This window comes from Ctenocephalides felis, unplaced genomic scaffold, assembly GCF_003426905.1.
Source record: "Ctenocephalides felis isolate EL2017-DRISC unplaced genomic scaffold, ASM342690v1 CF-g0.4_SCAFFOLD_01492, whole genome shotgun sequence".
Lineage (NCBI taxonomy): Eukaryota > Metazoa > Arthropoda > Insecta > Siphonaptera > Pulicidae > Ctenocephalides > Ctenocephalides felis.
In genome coordinates this window covers 57,726,250-57,733,656 of record NW_020537646.1, presented here as the reverse complement: position 1 = coordinate 57,733,656, position 7,407 = coordinate 57,726,250, and the positions used below count along the sequence as shown (strand labels likewise).

At 32.0% G+C, this 7,407-nt stretch overlaps 1 pseudogene; it reads right to left on the bottom strand.

The window, feature by feature from the left end:
• Positions 1 to 6,619: 6,619 nt before the first annotated feature.
• On the bottom strand, positions 6,620 to 7,200 carry LOC113371442 (annotated as a pseudogene).
• Between the last annotated feature and the right edge of the window lie 207 nt (positions 7,201 to 7,407).

Here is a 7,407-nt window from a genome sequence, read left to right as displayed (position 1 = left end):
TCCCTACAATTCAATGATCAAGTAATTATATCGCCATTAGTAAATCATCAAAAAATTTTGATACCTTTGCGATCGGAAATGAAAACTAGTTGGTTTGGTATTTAGCCTTGAGGCAAGTTACATGAACTTCCCGATATGTGTAAATAATTGACTTAATCAAAAAAAAGTGTAAATAATATACTTCATCAATCCTACTTTAAAAAACGATAATAATTTTAGTAAAGTTTGACGAATTTTTAAAATTAAACTACTTGTCGTAATGCCGTAATATTACAGTACGTTCTATAAGACCATGATGTATATCGCCAAAAAAAAGTTCCATGAAAATCGGCTTAAATTTTTTTTTCAACAGTTCATTACAAGAAAACGGCTCGGTAGATTTTCACCTAAAGTTAATCAGTATCATTCCCAACTAATATCTTTCGAACAGTTTTTGATTTTTTAACATCGGTTCGGTAGGATGAGCTTAAATGTGGACGAAAATTTAACACTTTTTTTCAACAGTTAATTACAAGAAAACGGCTCGGTAGATTTTCACCTAAAATTAATCAGTACCATTCCCAACTAATATCTTTCGAACAGTTTCGGTTCGGTAGGATGAGCTTAAATGTGGACGAAAATTTAACACTTTTTTTCAACAGTTAATTACAAGAAAACGGCTCGGTAGATTTTCACCTAAAATTAATCAGTACCATTCCCAACTAATATCTTTCGAACAGTTTTTGATTTTTTAAAATCGGTTCGGTAGGATGAGCTTAAATGAGGACGAAAATTTAACACTTTTTTTCAACAGTTAATTACAAGAAAACGGCTCGGTAGATTTTCACCTAAAATTAATCAGTACCATTCTCAACTAATATCTTTCGAACAGTTTTTGATTTTTTAAAATCGGTTCGGTAGGATGAGCTTAAATATGGACGAAAAGTTTAACAATTTTTTTTAAATTGCAAAGAAACGGCTTGGCAGATCGTCGCACAAAACTGACAAACGATAGTCCTCACCGAAATACATCAAATGGCTTTTAAATTTCTGAAATCGGTTCAGGCGCTTTTGAGAAAACGTCGATCAAAAGTCTAATTTTGACAAATGTCAAAAAAACTATACCAATTTTTGCAAACTTTGACGAATTTTTAAAGCTAAACGAGTTGTCGTAGGGCCGTAATATTTTAGTATGACCTAGAAAACTATGGTATCTACCGTCAAAAAAAAATCATAAAAATCGTCGATTTTTTTTTTTTAAAATGTTATTACAAGAAAACGGCTCGGCCGATCTTTACCAAAAACTAATCAGCACGATTCCCAACCAATATCTATCGAATAGTTTTTGAATTTTCAGAATCGATTTAGAATTGCGGGCTAAAACGTGGGCGAAAATTTTTTTACTTTTCTGCAATTTACAACGAAACGGCTCAGACTCAGAGACGATAGTCCTCATCGAGATACATCGAATGGCTTTTAAATTTTTAAAATCGGTCCAGTCATTTTTGAGAAAACGTCGATTTACGGCAAAAAATCTGTTCACATACACACACACACATACACACACACATACACACACACATACTTTTTCCAAATTTGGTCTCATTCGATTCAGAATGGCTTGAAACGTCGAGAAAACATAAAATTAGCGAATCGGATTTTTTGATGAAAACATAAACTTCTCCTTCGGGAAGTTAATAAAAATACATACTAAATTTACCGAAGACGCTTTATGTCTATCAAAACAATTTAATAATGGTTTAATATTAGCCAACAGTGTCGCGAAGCCAATCGATAATTGTTTCATTATAAGTGTAATGAATCCAACATCTAAGGATCAATTCCTTAGAGGTACATTTTGATCCGTTGAATATTTATGAAGTTATCGACTCTATAAATATAAATCAAGAATCAAAATCGTTAAATCAAGACAACTTAAATAAAGAAACAATCAATATCAAATGTTTATTCAATAAGGTTCAAAATAATGAAATAATAATCGACGATAAAAATCAAAGAATAAATGAAGTTTTAAAATGCATCCAAACGAATCACATGACGGAACTAAAAAAAATCAATATTAAATATTTGTAAAAATTTTCAAGATCTTTTTCATTTGGAAAATGATAATCTTTCACATAGGGACACAATTACGCACACCTTACCTAGAGTTGATAACAATGACAAACCTATTTACGTTAAGCCATGTAGACTACAACATTTCCATAAACACGAAATTCATAAACAAGTAACGCAAATGTTAGACGACGATATCATTCAAAATTTTCAAAGTCCTTGGAATTTTCCCTTAGTTGTAGTTCCAAAAAAACCTGACGCTAATGGAAATAAAAAATGGAGAATTTGCGTAGACTTTAGAAAACTAAACGCTATCACAAAATCAGAAACTTTTCCTTTACCAAACATTACAGACATAATAGACCAACTGGGAAATTCTCGTTTTTTCACGACATTAGACCTAGCCCAAGGCTTTCATCAAATTTTATTAAATGAGACTGACAGAGAAAAAACAGCATTTTCGACTGACTTCGGGCACTTTATGTATGTTTATTATGGTTATAATTAGTACACCATGAAGCATTCGTTTTTACAAGATACGAGATCTCGTTTCAAAATTGAAATATGACTATTTCATTGTATGTGAGATTGAAAAATCTGCTTCCGCTGATCTTTCATTTTCTTAAAACAACGCAATTAAGCGAATGTTCAAATTCGCACAATTTGAGTAAAATGTGCAGAGTATATAGAATACTGAAGCAAGCGTTTACTATAAATGAAGCGTTTACTATAAAGCGACCAAAAAATTGATTGAGCTAGTGATTTGAGTATAATATTCGAAAAGAACATTGTTTTCATAACAAACTTCGTCATTCGTTTAGGCATCTGACGATGCTAAGCAGATATACATGGCAGTGCTCTCACACAATGCATAAGCGCGCTAAGCGGTCACCGCGTCACGCTTATTTTGCACACTGCGCAATATTTTGCGACTAGCTCTGGTAAAAAGTTATTGAAACGAATGATCCATCTTTGCAAGACAATTTTATACGTCGTAGGTTATACGACATATAGCACACGTTTCATTCACCTAATAGTAAATGTACGTTAATGATCCTTCCGCTAAATATTCAAGTTTGGTCAATATTTATACCATATTGACATATATAAACCATATTCAAAATTGTTGACCTTATATTCTGAAATATTAAATATTATTTAATTATTATTGAACAAACACCATTAATAAAAAAAGAGTGCGCGTAAGGATCACATGCGATTGAAGTAAAACTTATTTGCTACTGTACAAAGTAGAAAATTTAAGTTAAGTAAAAATAAATACATAATATAATAATTTAGAATAATGTTTATTAGTAATATGGCAACGCTCGTGATGCACACGAGCACACATTTATTAGTGTCGTCAATCATTATATACATTTATATAATGATAAATTATAAATTATATATTTATGATTGCATTAAAAATATGTATAATATTTACAAACAACAAAGCAATCAAAGTCATACTTGAAATATGACATGATCGGTTTAAAGTAATTGCTGATTAATAAATTCTATAATATTCGTTCACACAGTGGATTATGTTAAACAACGCCTAAACAAATATTGTTTTTGCAAGTAACAATTGTGTTTTAAGAACTTCATGTAATTAAAATTAACATACATTAATTTACAGTTTGTATTTTTTTACTTATTCGCTGGTGATATAATTTCATTCTTTGAACAGCTGTAAATTATCTGTAAAATATCTGTCTTGCCTAAAGAATTGAAGCCATACTTTTATATTTGTTTTATTTATCAAGCCCTGCACATAGCTTGATCTATGAATCATTTTCTTTTTTATGTGTACGTTAATGCAATGATCATCATCAATATTACGAGGTAATAAATTAACCATATTATTCCAAATTGTCTATTTGCATGTCGCAATCGTCTAATTTGCATGAAACACAACCTAGGTGAAATTAACCTTTTAGATACAGTATCTAGTTTAGGTAGATAATTTGGTATAGGTAGAAATACAAACCCGTTAAATTTACACAAAGTGGGAATTTTACTCGAATTTAATGCCTTTCGACAAGTTTGACATCCAACCTGATTATTTGAATCAATATTTAGAAAACCATTATTAAGAATTTGTTTTTGAGCATCATTTGAGATTTTTAAGTCACTTTGAAACCAAAGTCTATCACACACAAAGCATACATAGCCAAAAATTTTCGTGCATTCCTTAACAAATTGAAGTCTTTATATGAAAGTTCAAATACTTCATTTGACTTTTGCAAAAGATCAGTTCTTGTCACATTATTAGTCACATTATATACAGAATCATCAATTTGAAGTTGACGTGATGTAGTTGCTGTATCAGAAAAAGTAACGGCAGTACTTTCAGCAAAAAAGAAAACAGAATAATATGTTTAAATGTAAATAGCTGTAGCGTTTTTCAGGAGTCAAATAGCTCTAACAGATTTTTACTTATGTCATTGGTGTTGACATTAACATATAAACTGATACCTCTGGCTCAAGATTTTCTAATAAATTGGAAGTAACAGATTATTTTCTGCAGTTGTTTTGTTTGACGATGTAATCTTGATCTTTCAGAGTTTGTAAGAGGCTTTGAACCTACATCAATATTTATAATTACTATTATAATAAATTAAAATTATTCTTCAGGGCCATCATAAAAGAGAAACATGTAAACTTACGTTAAATTTCCAATGAAGAAATATTGTTTCCACAATTTCACTTATCATGTAATTGTGTTTGTAGAACTTTATTATTGACTGCTTGTTTGATTTGACTATTTTGTTGGTGATACATTTTCATTATTTGAGCAACTGCAGTATCTGTCTTTTGTAAAAATATTTTCCATTTTAGTAATAACCTCAAAGGTATATAGTAACCTCGAATAACTCGAATAATACAAATTACTTCAATTAATTTGCATTTCTTACGCAATGCAGATTTTTCAAATGATTTTCATTTGCGGTCATTTGCACTACAATTATTTATGAGGGACGGTAATGATATTATTTCGATCCTGACATTTTTATTAACTCACACTCACGATTGATATCTATTTAACCTTAAAAAGTTTTGACATAACACCGGAAAATTGAACAACATGCTTCAAGCTTTTGGTGACGTATGATGGACGTATTCACGTATAAAGCACGCTTTCGGTGACGCTCGCACAAATAAAGTCACGCATCAGAATCGACCCGTATAGATATCATATCACCGAGAGCGAATGACTCTCACTTCAGCTTGGCGTAACAATTTCCGATGTATTTGTACGGATTTACACCGATGTCGCGCTTAAAGAAGTTTTACTTCAAAAATATGTATTCTGAGTAAATATATACATTTTTTAAAAAGTCAATATATTGAATTTTATCAATTTTATTACAATTTACATATCATTTTTCATGAATATAAGATATATAATTTTTAACTTCCCGTAGGGTAGTTATAGTAATGGGCCGAAAAACGAAAATGAAATTTTTGCAGTTCTCGACGTTTTGAAGGTTTCTGAACATTTTGGCACACCTCAGAAAAAATGAATGTGTGTGTGTGCGACGCACGAATCAACCGATTTGGATAGTTTCAAAAACATTCGATTCCTATTAATAGACAGATGTGCTGATTAGTTTTTGGCAAAGGCAGGTTTAGCCGTTACGGAGATATGGAGCAAAGAGTGCAAAAAATAAAAATCGAGTTTTTGAACGGGGAAATCAATGATGGGGAAAGTGGTTATTAGTTTCTGGCAAGGGTAGGCCCAGCGGTTTCGGAGATGTAAATGTACCATATTACGGGATGTTAAGGAACGTTTGACTTTAAAGACGACTTTTAGAGAAAATAGGAAAGTGGACGAACTAAATCTGTTATATTTTAATAATTAGACCTTTAAGATTATTATTAAACAAGATTTTTATAGCCGGGAGTCGTTGTACGTTATTCCGTGATAGCGCTCGAAGCATACATTTTTGATCGTATTGCCTTGATAAATATAGTTGAATAGGTTATAAAAAGTACGGTTAAGGGGGTCTTCCTATGTGACTGCTTTTTAGGGATATTTTAGGATTTTTTTTCTACGATCAGTAAATATTTACAGCTTCAAGTTTTTTATCATTTATTAACACATATTTGCACAGTATAAACATAAAATTTCAGCTAAAAATAGTCAGTCAAACTAGAGTTACAGCGCTCTGAACACCCCCGCCTCGAAAAAAAGAGCTCCCACTTCCTCCACGATTCCGGCTGATGGGCTTATCTGAAAAAAAAATAAACGGCGTTTCAATTTGTAGGCTTAAAAGCACGGAATGACCTATAATCAAATGAATATAAAAAAAATTGAATTTTTGATAGACATTTGAAATAAAAGTTGCAAATTAGGCTTTTTTTTTGTTTTTTGCTATAAAAATTCGAAGTTTTGATCATTCCATGCGTTCAAATGAATTGAGTGTGTTCCGTAAATTTCAAGTAATTCGGTCAAGCCGTTTCTGAGATACAATGGAGGAAAGTTTGAAAAACACAGTTTTGAGAAAAACGCGTTTAAAGTTTCAAGTCCGTTAAAAACTATTAAAATATCAACTTACTCTCAATCGGCGATGCCTGGTCCATAGAGTATTCTTTCCTCTTCCTCTTTTGAAGCAGATTGTTCAGCTCTTGAGTCAATCCTGGCTTGTTTAACGACATCACTTACGCGCCGCTCAGGACTTAAGATTCGCTTTTCATCCCGTTTCTCAACATACGCTTGGGCTTCACGACCAACAGGGCATCCCATAATCGACATAACTTTTAAAATACCTTGAAAACCTATATTAAAGATAATAACTGCTAAGTAGCTAGCAATTTCAACAATTTTGGGACCAGAATGAAGATGTTTAGGAGCAAAAGTCCAAATCAAAAAATTCAAAGATTCGTTATTGTTTTGTGTTTCTGCTCCTAAACAACGAATTAATAATTCGTCTTTCGATAAATCTTCGAAAACCGGTTAGATAGCTTCTTGGATTTGCGGAATTAGAGGTGGTTTATCGTGATGAAATTGGTCCAGTTCATTATTAGCTTCAGCCTTACGCCATTTACACCAACTGTCTTCGCTTTCTGATCAAAATTGATGCTGAGGGTTTTGATCAGAAGAACATCTGTGATAGTACGTTGCCAAACTTCATTTCTCATATCTTCAAGCGAATCTGGATGGCGTCGAATTGCTAATCCGTAGAATTTTGTAATTTCTTGGATAACTTTATCAGTAAGTTTACCTGCTCCTTTTCTTCCTATTCCTTTATAGGTTTTATCCCTTTTAACAGCCAGAAGTCGTGTAAAATGGATATTTGAATAAAAGGGAGGCCGGGAATAAAGCAGACGGCACACAATAGACCCGGG